This window comes from Grammomys surdaster, unplaced genomic scaffold (genome assembly GCF_004785775.1).
Source record: "Grammomys surdaster isolate TR1022 unplaced genomic scaffold, NIH_TR_1.0 126158, whole genome shotgun sequence".
NCBI lineage: Eukaryota > Metazoa > Chordata > Mammalia > Rodentia > Muridae > Grammomys > Grammomys surdaster.
In genome coordinates this window covers 6,422,666-6,439,882 of record NW_021620966.1, presented here as the reverse complement: position 1 = coordinate 6,439,882, position 17,217 = coordinate 6,422,666, and positions in this window count along the sequence as shown.

Below are 17,217 nucleotides of genomic sequence, written 5' to 3'. Positions count from 1 at the left end.
GAGTCTCACTATATAGTCCTGGTTGACCTGGGACCAGTATGACCTTGAATTCACAGAAATCTTTTTGCCTTTCCTCTACAATGCTGGGATTAAATGTATTTCATGGATGTTCTTAATATGGATCTGAGACATTTCTAGAAAATCAGGAAAGAAAGAATATTCCATAAGAAGAAAAAGTATGAAGTTGCATAAAGAAATAAGAGATTATCTGGCAGTAAGTGCACAGATTGACTTCTGAGATAAGGTGATACATTTGTGAAAAACATGTAGAAATACAACAATAAAAGGCAAAATAATACCAAGAGAAAAGTAACTTATTATCAAGATCTTCTTATTAAACTTGTTATATTCAGTGCTACCTGTGCATTTCCAGGATATCTATAGCCTTGCAAGAAAAACCGTATATTGCAATGGAGACATTCTATAAATCACTTACTGCTAATTTTTGTATTAATATTGTTACAGAATTGTTTTATAAAGTGTTAATGTATGAAATCTTCATAGTTTGCTTTCATCAGAGCCCCTTTGTGGAGGACAGCATTCACACAACTCATTCAATGTGGAGAAGTCATGCTGGTGGTTACATGGGGCCTTCACTGCTAAGTTATAATGTCTTTGATGCAGGAAGGAACTCTGCAGACTACCACAAGAGAAACATAAACACAAAACCTCTGACCTAGAGTATGTTTTGCTTCCAAGATACGCCAGTAAAATGGTGGTGGAAAACTCATGTGAGTAGCCAATCAATGTCTGATTTGATATAAGATCACTCCACAAGACTGATCCTATACCTGACAGAGCTTAAGTGACCAAGGATCAGAGATGTATAGCCCAAAGACACAGGGTAAAACCAACCAAACAAACAAAAAGAAGTAACAATAAAATGGCCCTGAATGGCATCGTGCTATACTTATAGCGACGTGTCTTATCTAGTTATCATTAGAAAAATTTTCTTTAGAAGCAGAGGACAACAGATGAATAGACGCATAGCCAGACATTATGCTGAGAGTGAGAGAGAGACTAAATGGGAAGTCACCATCAAATCCATTCCCTCAGAGCTCTTGAAACATGCCACAAGAGGAAGCAGAGAGAGTGTAAAGACTAGAGGGGACATAGGGCATCATGAGAATGAGATCCTCTAAATCAACTGAGCGAAGGGTCTCATAGAGACTGAAGCCCTAAGCAAAGTGCTGACAGAGGTATACACCAGGTGCTCTGCATACATATTATAACTTTTAGCATAGTCTTTTCACTGGACTCTTGAGTGTGAATGTGTAGGTCTCTGATTCTTAAACCTGCTCTTGATGTTCTTTTCTTTCTGTTGGGTTGTCCTTTCCATCCTCGATGGTTTTATTTTATTTTGCCATGATTGGTTGTTATCTCTTGGAAACTTATTCTCTTCTAAAGACAGAAAGGAAGTTGTGGATCTGGAGTGGGAGGGGATGGGAGGTTTGAGAAATTCAGAGGAGTGTGAGGGGAACTTCAGGCAAGATATATTATATGAAAAAAAGAATTTATTTTCAATAGAAAATATGTAAAAAAAAAACCCAAAAAATTAAATCTTAAAAAAATTTAATCTGTTATGTGCTGCTTACTTTACAGGGGATTACAATAATTGGAGAGTAGAGGAAAAGTATTTTACCTTCTTATGTTTTTGCTAATTACAAAGAGATGCCTAGGTACCCCACTCCTTTCAGACACCACAGGTTAAGTAAATAGAATATTTAACAAAGCTAATAAATACAAGAACAACTATCAAGCCAACATTCATGACTTCTGTATACCACAGTGTCCAATAAAATTGACTTTAATAGTTCAGCAGTTAAGGAAGCTAGTTTTTCCTTCAAAGGACTTGAATTGATTCCCAGTGACCATGTGGCAGATCACAACTGTCTGCAACTCTGGTTGCATTGGATCTGAAGCCCTCTGCTGGGATTTGTAGGCATTGTACGCACATGAAGTCCAGTGCCCAGCTTTTCATTCAGGGAAGCACTCATGTACATAAAACAAAAATAAATAAATTCTCAAAGTTTTTACAAATATAAATGATGAGAAATTATGTTAAATTATAGGAAAATATCTTCAGACAAAATTTCTCGGATTATGACTTTTAAACATTTCAGTGTTTGATGTGAGTTAGCTCTAGATCCTTTCTCTCTTCAAAGCAGCCATTTCTTTCCTACTTGTCTCATTTTGTCTTCTGAACATCTGATTTGACATTCTACCTATTCGACCTGGAGGGTGGAGACAACCTTTGTGCCAGATATGTTGGCAGCCTAGAGTGAGAAATTTTGTTAGTTTTCTTTCTTATTCTTTATCTTTTAATTAATTAATTAATTAATTAATTTGTAGTATGTTAAATTAATTCATGTACCTTACAAGTGCTTGGCAAAATTTTTACACTTGAGTTACACATGGAAGAACGTCAGGGAGGAGATGGTAATTTTTAATATAGCATAATTTTGTAGTTACAAGTAGGTTACAAATATACTGTTTCATATAAATTTAAGTGAGGATACAAAATAATAGGTTTCTTTGTAAGATTTTTGTTTTGTTTTTTTTGTTTGTTTTTTTGTTTTTTGTTTTTCAACACAGGGTTTCTCTGTGTAGCCCTGGATGTCCTGGAACTCACTCTGTAGAACAGGCTGGCCTTGGACTCAGAAATCCAACTGCCTCTGCCTCCCAAGTGCTGGGATTAAAGGCATGTGCCATCACTGCCCGGCTCCTTGTAAGATTTTTATATATGTGTGTCATGTTATGTTCTAACTTCTGTCTTCCACTTTCCTGCCCCCTGTTTCTGGTCCTACTCCTTTCCCACAGTGATCCTTCTCTTCTGTTTTCATGATCTATTTATTCTAAGTGTCTCTTTCCTTCCACCCTCCTACTTTAATTTTCCTTTACATTTATCTGTAATTTAGCTAAAGATCTCACCACCCTTTTGAAAATGCTATGTGTAATCTCAATGTCAATGAGATTTATCTTTTGGAAGTTAAGTTAAAGGTAGATTGGAAGCTGAGTTGCCAGCCTTTCCATCTCCCTCTCACCCTAGAGAAACACTGTTGCTTTTCTGTATGAGCACAGAAAAAAGAATGTATAATGAATTATTTTATATATTTTTATATGTTATATTAAATAATATTGAGAGCTTTGATAGTTAAGTTTTCAGAATTATCTTTTTTAGCATATAAGGAAATAGATTTCTTTGTGACATTTTTAGACATATACACCATTGCATTTTGATCGTACTGCTCCTTTTCCCCATTTGCTCTTGCAAGTCCTCACTATCCCAATCATGGTGGGCCCCTGTCTATCCCTAAGAAGTTTTTTTTTCTGCTTCCACAACTCACATTTAATTACTCTTTCCTGCTTCTCATTATCCCTTTACCTTCCACTCAGACCTATTTATTTTTACCATCTGCATTCTACATCCAATAAACACAAGCGAAAATGTAATATTTGTAGTTCAGAGTCTGACTTATTTCAGGTAAGATAATAATATTCAGTACCGTGACTTTTAATGTAAATATTATCATTTCATGTACTTTAAAAAAAAACAGTTGAAACAAACTCCACTAAGTTTATCTGTTACACTTTGTTTACCTATTCAGGTATTGATGGGCATCTAAACTGGTTCTATGTCTTAGGTGTGATTAGTACTTGCAGAAACATGGTGGAAAAGGGATCTCTGTGCTACGCTGATTTACACTCCATCGAGTACATAACCATGAGTGGTTTGGCTGGGTCACATAATAGTTCCACTTTCACTTTTTTGAGGTACCTCCCTCCAGATTTCCAGTGTCTATGCCATTTTAACTTGCCAGCAGCAATGTGTAAATGTTTACCTTTTCTCACATGACTGCTGATATATGCTGTCTTTTCTCTCTCTCTCTTTTTTTAATGGATTTTTTTATTGTATATTTTATTTATTTATTTACATTTCAGATGTTATCGCCTTTCCCTCTCTCTCCCCATAAGCCCCTATCCCATCCCCACTCCTCTTTCATGTTTTTATGCCATTTTAATTTCGTGCAAGTATTAAGGTCAGTTCTAGCTTGAGGAACTAGTGATACAATAGATGCAAATAATCAAAGAAAAAACAGGACAATAAACACCTATGGTCAAAGAACAAGCAAAGCAGTAAACAGAGTCCAGTGATCAGTCCCGTGATCACTATTTCTAAGGGCTTATCAGGATGACCAAAATATTTGAGCCTACTTCCCTGTCCTAGCCCAAATTTATTTTCATGCTGGAAGCCTACTCCATTGTTCTAGCCTAAGATTTATATTTCTGCCTTTACATATTCTAACTGAGGAGTGGAATTTCAAGGGAGATGTAATTACCGAATGGCTAAGGATGCCACACACTTTAAAATATTTATCAGAAGTTGTTGCTTCTTTGGAGAACTGTCTATTCAGTTCACTGGCCTGTTTCTTGACTGGGAAATTTCTATTTTGGGATTTCTTTATGAATTCATTCTAGATACAAATCTCACATCAGGTGTATACATGAGAAGTTTTCTCCCATTCTGTCACTCATATCCAATCTTTTATCATTTTGACATGATACTGCCATCTACAAATTTTATACTTGAGATCTCCCAATGTAGTTTCCAAACCCCTCATGTTTTAAGTAAGTTCATAATTATGTGTGGGGCAGCATTTATAGCCATGGTTGGCCACAAGCAGCTCTTGAGCTGCAGGCCTAACACATTTTTTAGTCTGCCCTTTTTATTCATTTTATTTTACTTTGCTGTGCATAAAATTGTTGCATTTATGTCATTTCATCATAGTTATTCCCTGAGCTATTGTAGTATCCTTCAGAAATGTAAAAAAAATTAAAGATTTTATTTATATGTGTATTTGGATGCTCTATTTGCATGTATACCTACACCAGAGAATAGACGGCATCAAATCCTATTTCAGGTGGTTGTCACCTATGATTTCATTTGGCAGTTTTGAAGTATGGGGTTTTGTATCGTCTTTCAACCTTTTTGAACTGAGTCTTATAAAAGGTCAGTGATATGGATCTAGTTTTATTCTTTATTGTATTTTCCCCCCATGTTTGATATTTGGCTACCCTCTCTTGGAAGCCTGTTCTTTTCTGAAGATGAGAAGGAGGGAGAATGGATCTTGGAAAAAGAGAAGTGGGGTGGGGATCTTGGAGGAGTGGAGGGAAGGTAAATAATTGTCAGGATATATTGTATGAGAGAAAAATCAATTTTCAACTAAATGTGAGTATTGAATTTTTCTCATCATCACATATGGAAGATGATTATTTTATTCAGTTTGTGTTTTAGACACCTTTGTTAAAGGTTAGGTGGATGTGTCTATGTAGGTGTATTTCCAGATCCTCTATTCTATTCAACTGGTTGTACAAATTAATATTGGTTAACCTCAATATGTAAAGTCCTGTTGAAATTGAACAGGGATGTTGGGACTCTGCTACAGATGATTGCTTTTTCTGATACTGTGGAAATAAAATGCAACTTATATTCCTGGTGCTACATTTAATAAGTATTGGGTTGATTCTACTGTAGGAACTGTCCTTAATTTTATCTCAGATACTTGTATTCTATGGATGTCAGTTTTCTCTGTAATTTATTATGTTTATGACATTGCAATTCATTTTTTTCTTTTTTTGTTTGCTACCTGAATTTTCTGAAGATTTGCCATTCTTATTTCAAGAGCACATACATATTTCCTGGAAAGTACATTTATGTCCTTAGAGGTGAATAGTATGATGTAAATGAAAAACAAAAAATAGTGTATTGACACAATGATGACAAGGTGGTTAACAAAAATGAATTGCTTTAGTATCTCTAACATTGACAAAGTAATACATGCACTTGGCTGGTTGTAATATTAGATATAAGAGTAAAATATTAGGTGTTACCTTTTGGCTTGAGAATCTACCAATGAATTGAACTGCTCTCACAGATATTTGCATCTATTTATCCTATTTAATACAAATTACACCAGGGGATTCAACTGATATACATACACACATGTATACAATGTGTAATATTTATTACACACACACACACACACACACACACAATGAGGTGTGATATTTCTATTGTATTATTGAGTTAAATTTCTGTTTACCTTAGTTAAGGTTTGAGACTATCAATGCTTATTTAAAATAATAAAAGATGATTTAGTGACTAGTTGTGTGTTTTTAATCACCCTAAATCTTTTATATGTCAATATACATTTTGAACTCAAATTAGAATAGAAATCTAAGTACCTCATTTTAATAAAAGATTCTTTCATCTTTTCCAAGTTTATATAGGGACCTATTTTGTATTTTCTAGAAAAACAAATAAATTTTATCATTAAAATGTCTTTTGCAGATGTCTTCTGAGTCAATATTATTAAATAGTTAATAATCTTGAAAATATTTAAGATACAGCATGTGACTTTTAAATTGCATGATACTCTGAGGTATGAAGTGAATATTTTCATGTATTAATGCTCTCATTGCATGAAGAAACATCAAAAGTTCAATATAGATACCAAATGATAATTATGACCTAGATACATGTATCTAATATGCATGGTGGTGTCTAGGTCATTGAGGTTGAAATTTGGGTTCTATCTTGGCTTTGCCTGCATCTCTTGTCTGTAGTCCCAGACATTCACCCCCACAGCTAAGAGGAGTTCCTCCTCTCCATGGACTTTGGCTCATCCTCACAGGCCTGAGGCTCCCTCCTTTTGATTCCTCCTAATGATTTTGCGAAACATCTGGATGTTTGGGAACCCCTACTCTTCAGCCTCAGCCTGTGCAGTTTCTTACCCAGACTAAGGTCCCCACACCTTAGGCTGCATTCTACCACCAAGAAGCCCACCAAACAGTGACAACATAGGGTAAATTCAGTCTAGACTTCCATGGCTCTCTGACCAGTGGAGTTCCCAGACCCCTGTGGCTAGGTGGAAAGCAGAACCATATTGAAGCTATCCTCACATTCATGTATAAACCTATACATGTGTGCGTGCATGTGCAGATGCGTGTACACACACACCCACACACCACTGACCTATACATACACTCAAATTATATATAATACAAAATATAATACATTATAAATTATATATATATATATATCCTTAATATATATACACAAAGCTTTAGATAAAGAGATATACTCATAAAAAGAATGAGTAGTAATGAAAAAGAAAATTATATATTATCTATGTTAAATAGTCTTTAAAGAAGGAAGATTAACAAGATAGAAAACTTTCTAGCAGTGCAGCATGAACATAATCTAAAATATAGAAGTAGTTTCAAAGATTTAACAATTAGAATTTATATCAAAAATAGAGTGACATGATACTTAAACCTGAACAAAAGATATAGCATGATAAGAAAATTCTAGGAGGACATTTATAGCACAAAACTAAGTAGATGGAAATATATTTTATGACTGAGATAATTGAAATTAAATATGTTGCAACTGAAGTCAAAGTTCAATAGTATGACTGGAATCTAAAATCAAGGAAATACCTCAGATAATTTGGGCAAAAATCGACTGAAATAAGAATAGATAAATTAAAATGTTGATGCAATAATTTGATTTTTATCTAAAAAAATGATAGGTTATAGTTATTAACATAATATCTGCTCCCTACACACATCAATTTCAACAGTTAAATGACTGTCTCACAGGGGTAATTAATTACTCACAGCTCTATGATAAAGACAGACAGACAGGAGAGAGAGAGAGAGAGAGAGAGAGAGAGAGAGAGAGAGAGAGATGGAGAGAGAGGCAGGATGAATCAAATAATTGCTGAGCGAATAGCCTAGCAGTCCCAGATAGATTTAAAGAGGATTAGAAAAAAAATAAGACCCTTAGCCATTGGAGCTTTGCTCAGGAAAGTTTCCTGCCCCAATGGGTTCAAGTCAATTTCCTATTTTCTCTTCTATTTGATTTAATGTTTCCAGTTTTATTTTGAGATTTTTTATTGGATATTTCCTTTATTTACTTTTTAAATGTTATCCTTTTTTTCAGGTTTCCCCTCTGGAAACCCCTATCCCATTCCCCCTTCTTCCTGTCTCTCCACCACCTATCCACCCACCCACTCCCATCTTCTTGTCCTCACATTCCCCTACACTGGGGCATCAGAACCCCTCAGGCCCAAGGGCTGCTCCTCCCACTTATGTCTAACAAGGCCATCCTTTGCCACATATGCAGCCGGAGCTAATAAACAATTTCAGCAAAGTGGCTGGATATAAAATTAACTCAAACAAATCATTAGCCATCTTTTATACAAATGATAAACAAATGGGCTGGGAAAGAAATTAGGGAAACAACATCCTTCACAATAGCCACAAATAATATAAAATATCTTAGTGTAATTCTAGCTAAGCAAGTAAAAGATCTGTATGACAAGAACTTCAAGTCCCTGAAAAATGAAATTGAGGAAGACCTCAAAAATGGAAATACCTATCATGCTAATAGATCGGTAGGATCAATATAGTACAAAATGGTCATCTTACCAAAAGCAATTTACAGGTGCAATACAATTCCCATGAGAATTCCAACACACATTTTTATAGAACTTGAAAGAGCAATTCTCAACTTCATATGGAAAACCAGAAAACCTAGGATAATCCAAAAACAATCCTGAAAAATAAAAGAACCACTGGAGGAATCACCATCCCCAATCTCAAGCTGTCCTACAGAGCAATAGTGATTTTAAAAAGAAGCAGCAACAACAAACAACAAAACAAAATAAAACAACAACAAAAACGCTGCGTAGTACTGGTGTAGGAACAACTAGGACTCCTATGGAAGAGTTAGGGGAAAGATTGAAGGCCTTGAAAGCAATGGTATCCCCACAGGAAGACCAACACTAACAACTAACGTGAATCCCTGGGAGCTTACAAAGACTGAGCTACTAACCAAAAAGCTGATCTGAGGCTGCAGGCACTTGTGCAGAAGAAGGCTTGTCTAGCCTCAGTGGGAGAGGATGCCCATCATCCTGAAGAGACTCATGCACTGGGGTGTGTATATTCCCAGGAGGTGTGGCATCCTCTCAGAGGGAAAAGAAAGGAGGGATCAGAAGAGGAACCCTGGGAGGTGAGGCAGCATTTGGGATGCAAATATATAAATAAAAATTTAAAAACAGAGAAAAAACAGTATGATATGTAACCATGACACTAAAGTTTCTATTGACCTGTTCTATGTATGACAGTAACATCTTTGGCTAATGAAACAGCTATCAATTATTGCTCACCAGTGGAGAAAGAGGCAGTAGTCACTCATTTGCTCCTGCTATAAGAAAAGCAAACAAGCAAACTAACTAACTAACTAACTAACTAACTAACTAAACCATTTTTATGTAGTTACGTGTTACAGTTTTAAAAGATTTTGTTCCTAACAAATCATATTGTAATATATTGTGACTTCTTCTTTCACAAGAGTGAATTTTTACTCTCATGTTACTGGATTCATTATTGTGATAGTAGGTTGATATAAACAACTTGACAACTCTGCTGCATCTCTGAAGTCACACATTTTGTCATGCCGAGATTCACTGAGAAGCTCTACAAGATATCAGTGCAATGTTGATTGTTCACTTAACAAAAGTCATAAATCAAATGAACATCTGTTCATTATGGTATACCTTAATCATATCTTAATCATAGTTTCTCTGTGTAGCCCTGGCTGGTCTCAAACTCAGAATCTGCCTTTGCCTGTGGAGTGCTGGGATTAATGCAGTGTGCCACAAACACGTGGCATAGATTTGCTTTTCTTACTAACACTTTTTTTCTTTTGTATGATTTTCAAACAAATAACTTCATAAATACATAGAGCAGGCCAATAGGAACTTTAGTGTCACGGTTACATATTATACTGTTTTCTTTCTCTGTTTTTAAAATTGTATTTATATATTTGCTTTTTTTTTCATAACTTCAGATAACTCCTAGAAGTAAATCCTGGTTTTAACTTCTAACTTCTTCAAATTCGATGAAGTAGCATCAAAGCAGTTACATATCATTTACATTCTCCTGAGTTGAATATTAGCTATTCGTATTTTATGAATTTTGAATTTTGAAAATATGGCAGGCTTAATTTGAGAAAAAATGATTTATTCTTGGAATTATGGCAAACTCATGCAATTAATCATCTGCCTGTGTGAATACTGTGCATGCTACTGGGTCAAATTTTCTCATGGTCTCTTATTGCTGCCAAGTCCATCATTACGTGTCAACCAGAAAACTGCTGACATATTGCCAATTATGTTGAGGCTTCCTGTCACCCTGTCCTAGATTTTATTGCTCTAGGATGAATGCTGTGCAAGCAGAAGTCAATATGTTAGGGACAGTGAAAAAAATAGTTAAGAAAATTCTTTGCATATAATTGGATCAGAGAGTTGATTTACAGTTTTAGCATGCTCATATTCCTGAGATTTTGTAAGTAAAATATTAAATGAGGAACTTGCAATATTTTCAGTGGGGCCACATGTCTCAAACAGCTGTTTAGAAAAATGCTTAAAAACATTATTACTGTGTTCCCAATCAGGTATTATCTTTTTAAAATATATAATAATTTGAAAAAATCATACAAAAGAAAAAAAGTGTTAGTAAGAAAAGTAAATCTATGCCATGTGATTGTGGCACACTGCATTAATCCCAGCACTCCACAGGCAAAGGTAGGTTCTGAGTTTAAGACCAGTCAGGGCTACATGGAGAAACTATGATTTAAAAAAAATGAACAAACAAGGAAATCAAGGGAGCAACAAAATGAAGGCAAATCTTTGTAATAATTAAAGTATCTGAGAGCACTTTACATAACATGCCTATTGCATTTTGGAACATAGTAGCTGTGATTACCGGAACAAGTATATGCTACTTTATGTGTGTCAACATGCTGCTATAGGTAGGGGACAGTCTAACATGGCCCCACACCTTAGGAATTTCTATGTAGCTAATGGTTAATGGAGGAGGAAGACATTTTCTTCAGTAACATAATCACTGGTCCAGTGCCTGTAGAAATCTTTATAAATTCTTTCATAAGCAATCTTAATAATAGTTACTGGGTCACAAAACAGAGAATACAAGACATGAAATTAGAAGAACTAATGAGGAAGATGAATGAAAAGAGTAGGAGTGAGTGGGGGAGAGGGAAAGAAGATAATGGAGGTAAAGATGCTAGAAATAAATGTGAAATAGGTTTGGAAAAAGTAACTGCAATTTGTTCATTGTTGAAGTCTGTCATTTGATATTGGAATACATTTTTAAACAATGTAATTACACTATCTTTGGATACATGTTTTATTTCGTTGCTAATAACTTATTGTTTCATATTTATCGAGCACTGCAGTAATGTTTTAGAGATATTGAAATCTGAGACTAAAAGCAAATTTTAACATTTTCCTTGAGAAATATATTAGTACTAAAGTATCAGAATTTTTTTAGAATTCAAAATATATTCTTCTTTCATATAATACATTCCAAGTACTGTTTCCTCTCCCTCCACTCCTCCGACAGTTTTCCCACATCCTCTTTTCCCTAGACTCACTCCTTTCCCCCTCCATTTCCCTTCAGATAAAAGCAGGCCTCTAAAATATGACAGCCAAACAGGACAAAAGAAGACACAATAAGACAATGCCCAAAATATCAACACTGGAAAAGGCAACCTTTTAGGAGAAAAATTGTCCCAAAAGCAAACAAAAGAGTCAGAGATAGCCCCAACCCCACTGTTAGGAGGCCCATAAAACATCAACATAATTGCACATAACATAAGTGCTGAGGACCTCATGATATATAAAGATGGTCATTTGTTCACATTTGAACACAAGAGTTTCAAGTTTCTAACATTCTTTGAGCAAGTAGATACTTACATTTAGATTTAACTAATTTATATAATTATAAATACAACATAATTATAATGTAAATAATACTTAACTCACAAATTATATATGGAAATGTTCCAATTTTAAATAATGAGTATGACCTTAAGTAGAGCTTCACTTTTAATGTGAAAAGAGAGGATGAGCTATGAATATGGCTTGGTGCTAGAGTTATTGTCTAGTATTCCTGAGACTCCTTGATCCCCAGAACTGTAATATATAACAACCAGCTAAAGTAAAAATAGAAAAACAGAAGATACTGAACAGGGGGAAAGAGATACAAAGGTCAAATGATAATAAAGGAAATAGAAAGTTACTTCAAAGGCTACGACTAGAATTTATCATAGAGATAAAAACAATTGAGCTAGAGTAGGGGAAAAGAATAGGAGACAGTAGCAAAGTATGTAAGGATAAATGGTTACCTTTCCATCAGTGACCTGGTGATTTCAGTATTGAAATAGGATATCTATATGAAATGCTATTCAAGAAAATAAATGTTTTCAGATAACTGTATTTTGATACCTGAATCATTAAATAAGAAAATGAGAGTAATTTAAAAATAATTGGACAAGATGGGTTTCGTAGAACTTAAATTATCTGGCAAACGTCACATATTTATAAGGAGATTAGTAGCTGAAAACATTGCTGTTTAATACTATTAATAGATCTATACACAACTGTGGTTTTTGTAACATTAGCAATGTTATATTTTAAGCTTCCTAGAATTGTTAGCTGAATTGAAGTAGACAGCTTAAATTCTCTGATTTTTCTTTTGAATGCTTAGTGAGCTGTCACTAGAAAGTACTTTTTCGTGGTTCCCAGATCATTTAAGGGAATTGAAACTGCACTGTGAATATGTACAATAACACATAGTTTATAAGTAGTTTTTGCAATTAGTTGGACAAGTCGTTATAAAAGAAAGTGTTTTATATGGATATAGTATACTAACATAGACTAGAACATATGGTATATTCAAATTGCTTTCTATATGAAAGAGGATGAATTATAGCAAACATTTGTTAAACATATTTTTGCACACAGGAGCCTAGTATAAATGTCTCCTGAGAGGCTTCATCCAGCAGAGGATGGAAACTTATGCAGAGACCTACAGACAAACATCAATCAGAGCTTGGGAAGTCCTTTGGAAGAATTGGGTATAGCATTGAGCTAGTGGGAGGGGTAAAGACACTACAAGAAATCCTAGAACATCAACTAAGCTGGGCCCATGGTGGCTCAAAGAAACTTAACTTCTAACCAAAAAGCATGCAGGAGTAGGCCCTCTACATATTTGAAGCAGATGTGCAGCTTGGTCTTCAAGTGGGTCCCCTAACAAATGGAGTGAGGGGGTGGCTCTGACTCTTGTCTGACATTGGATCCACTTCCTCTAGCTGGACTGTCTGGTTGGGCCTCAGTAGATGAGGATGCTTAGCTTAGTCCTGCTGTACTTAATGTTTTAGGGTGAGGTGGTATTTAAGGGGGGCAGAAGTTCTTCTGCTCTTAAGAAAAGGGGAGGGGACAATGATATATGGATATTATTGCTGGGGTTATCTTATAATAATCATAATATGTCAGAGTTCATGCCCCATATAAGAGTGAACATTTGTTCTTATATATGAGGCCATTCTTTAAAACAGCGACAAAAGGGGATAATTATCTCAGATAAAGATACTCATAAGATATCTTTCAAAGTTATTCATTACATAAATATTATATCACTCTTGGCCAACTAAATTTCAAAGTACAGGACAAAAAGAAATGATGGATCCCTGAATCATAGTTAATTTAGCCTTGATTCTAAGTGTTTTGTACGCAATTAAGGGGAAATCTGAAAATGAAAGACCTAGCCTTACTTTGTCTTTCTATTATAGCCTTGCTTCACTGTTCATTTGCTTTCTGTTATGTTCCTGATACAACACTTTGAACAAAAGCACCTTGGAAGGAGAGGGTTTATTTTAATAACAATTCCAGCTCAAAAATCAAACATTGTGGGAAGTTAAGGAATGAAATAAAACAAGAAACTCATGCAGAATCAGGGAGAAGCACCACTTGCTGGCTTTATCTGACAGCTTTTATGTAGCTCAAGCCTATCTGACTACTGATGATGACACTCACACTGAGTTGCGCTATCCCATAGCAATCATGAATCAAGAGAATCTCTCACAGGCATAGCCATAGCCCATCTGAAGGAGGAATTTCTTCAGCTGAGGTTCTCTGCCTAGCTGACTCTAGGTTGTGTCAAGCTGACAATAAAATGAATTTATCATATCTTTAAAATAATTTCTTATTTAAGGAATACAGCCTGTGGTTATATAATTTTATATTAATAAGTTTTAAATTAAGGTCTGCTGCAGTTATAAAATAGATAATCTCAAACCTTCACATAGCAATTGTCAGTATGATTGTTAATTATTGAGTACTTACTAAGTTTATTATAAATCCATTAACCACACTTCCCTTCACATCAAGTTACTGGAGGACTAGGCACATCCTTTCCCATTGAGGCCAGACAAGGCTGTCCATTTAGAGGTACAGGATCCACAGGAAGGCAAAGGGGCAAGAGGTTCAGGGACACCCCCTGTTCCAGTTGTTGGGAGACCTGCATGGAGACCAAGCTGCTCATCTACTACATATGCATAGGGGGCCTAGTTCCAGCCTGTTCTTGCTCGTTGGTTCCTGAGTAAGTCTCTGAGAGCATCCAGATTAATTAACTCTTTTGGTCCTTCTGTGGAGTCCTTGTCCTGTTCAGTCTCTAAATCCTTCTCCCAACTCTTAATTAAGATTCCTCGAGCTCCATTATATTGACATTTTAAATGTCTCTAGAATTACTTGTCCTTTCCTTTCTTCTTTTTCTTCTTATTCATTTCCTCTATTTCCTTCCTCTTTCATCTCTTTTTCTATTTGATATATGCTTAGGATCAAATCTCATTCCTAATGAAAGTTGTATAAGTACTTTGCTGGAGAAGCACACCTCCCACCCTAGAATTATTCATTTAATTTAATTTGTACCAGTTAGAATTATTGAATAATAATATGTAATAATGCCTGGTATTTTAATAGTCATCATGGCAACTAATCACGCATGAAAAGAAAAGCATATTGATGGGATGTTCCTCTTGTTATCTCTACCTTTCTGTTACCACATATACTTTTTGTCATAGTAAGTAGATCTAGAATATCCAAATGACACAGCTGATGGCTCGTGACCACACTTTAGAAGAGAAACCTAAGATCTTGATTAATTTTGAAATTTCTGTTATATTGACTGATTATTACTTCCTCCCCAAATAAGCCACATTTTATTGAACTTAAAGTTCTGAAGCTTCTAAATATTTATATTTGAATTTTATATTGGTATCAATAAAAACTGAACTGGTTAAAACCAGACTTAATTCTTTTCCTCTTGATTTATTCTCATTGCTTTGTTGGTCTATAAATATTTTACCTTATGCTACTACCTTCTAATAGTCTTTTATCATCAAGAGAAAAAAAGCATATCTTCAATGTATAAATTTCTAGGGAAAAATGTTCTTTATTTTTCCAACCTACATAATAAATTTTTTCTTTTGTCTCTTTCATTTCTGCTTAATCTAGCCTAGGGGAAACATAATTCTTTTTAATTTTCTTTCATAAAATAACATGGAATACAGGAAAGAAATTCATATCTAGTCATCTTCAGGGGATAAATGTCTTAATAGATTATTTTAAAGTATGATTAATGATAAAATGTAAGATAATGAATGGATAAAAACTGTACTTTCCCATAAAGACTTATATAAAGAATTATTTTTCCCTCAATTTAAATGGTAACTGAATTTTTTGTTTCCTGTGTAATGACATGTCTTTAACATGTCTAAAACCTACTGAGATTAAGAACATTGATGAAAGAATTAAAATATTTAACTCAATGAATCTTTATAACTATGAAATATACACTGGTCTGTGAGAATAAAATATCCTCTTTTAGGAAGCTTAAAGTTTCAAAAAAAAGTTGAAGAAATTGTTTGTTATTCCATTACTTTTATTGATAAATTTATGACATGATTAGTGTTACATGAAATAATACTGAAAAAAAATACCCTAGAATACTAATACCTGGGAAGAAGAAAAAATAATTAGCCATAATTTTAATAGTGATGCTTGTCTACCCTCTATTTTTAGCATAATGATCTCAAAAAGAGGAATGTATCAAGGCTGGATTCCTGGGGAAAAGAACTTTAATTTCTGTTGCTATTAGCAGGAACTTTGTTAAACTAGATTACATTCAGAAAAAAAAGGATTAGTATTAGTTTTTATTACTATGAATACAAACTTTTAAAACAAGTTTGACCAACACTTTACAGACATAGGGAAGTTAGGATTTGTTTTGGCTTTCTAGTTCAAATATTTCGGATTATAATTTTTTGTATCTGCAGTTTCTGACCTGTGATGTACGACAGTGGTATGTCAATGATGATGCGTTAGAACAGAACTGGTCATACCATGACAGCCTGGAATTATAAGGGACAAAGCACATCATTCTAGAGCATAATTTTGTGATCTACTTCCTCTAACTAGGTCATTATCTTCCTCATCACCAACTCTCAACAATGCCATCTTATCATGAATTCATCAAGGAGTCAATCCATTGGTAAAGTAGTAAAATCAAGAATGTACAATAGACCAGCCTTGGCTTGGAGAGGTGTTCTGAGGAATGAGTGTATAGGGGTGGTAAAACAAATGACAAGAAGTCAAATTGTGGGTCCAAGCTGATGACCTATGTCCTGCTTGTGACAGCTTTCTCTTGCTATTCTAAAAATTGTCTGAATAGCTCATCTCTTGCATGTTAATTCAGTCATTACCCCAGATTTCCTTTTGATTATCCCATAAATTAGCATCCCTTGACCTTAGCCTCTAGATTCTTAGAAAGAAGCAGCAAGCACAAGCACAGACAGTATGATACCAAAGTGGGACCCAGCCTTGAAATTAACATTCCTGTCATGCCTGGGCCTGCATCTAAAATCCCTCTGTACCAGGCTGATCTTGAACTCAGTAGTCTTCCTCCTTTTGTAGTCTAAACAAACAAACAAACAAACAAACAAACAACTATAAGTCGATGGGATCTTGCTTTGTGCTCACCACTTGCTAAATCTCTTTATCTTCTTCTTTAGTATCTTTCTGTCAAGATGGCTCATAGTGCAACTGCCTCTGTTCCTTTAGGTTTGTGAAGCTCCTTATACAATTCATATTGCATTTTTATATTTTGCATCTAGAGAAATCATGTATTTTTGAATTCATGTTTTCAGTGTTCTTTCCCACAGCCTTTAAGGGCTGTCCTGAAGGTCACAACATTCTACTATTTTGCTGAGACATTAGACACGCACTT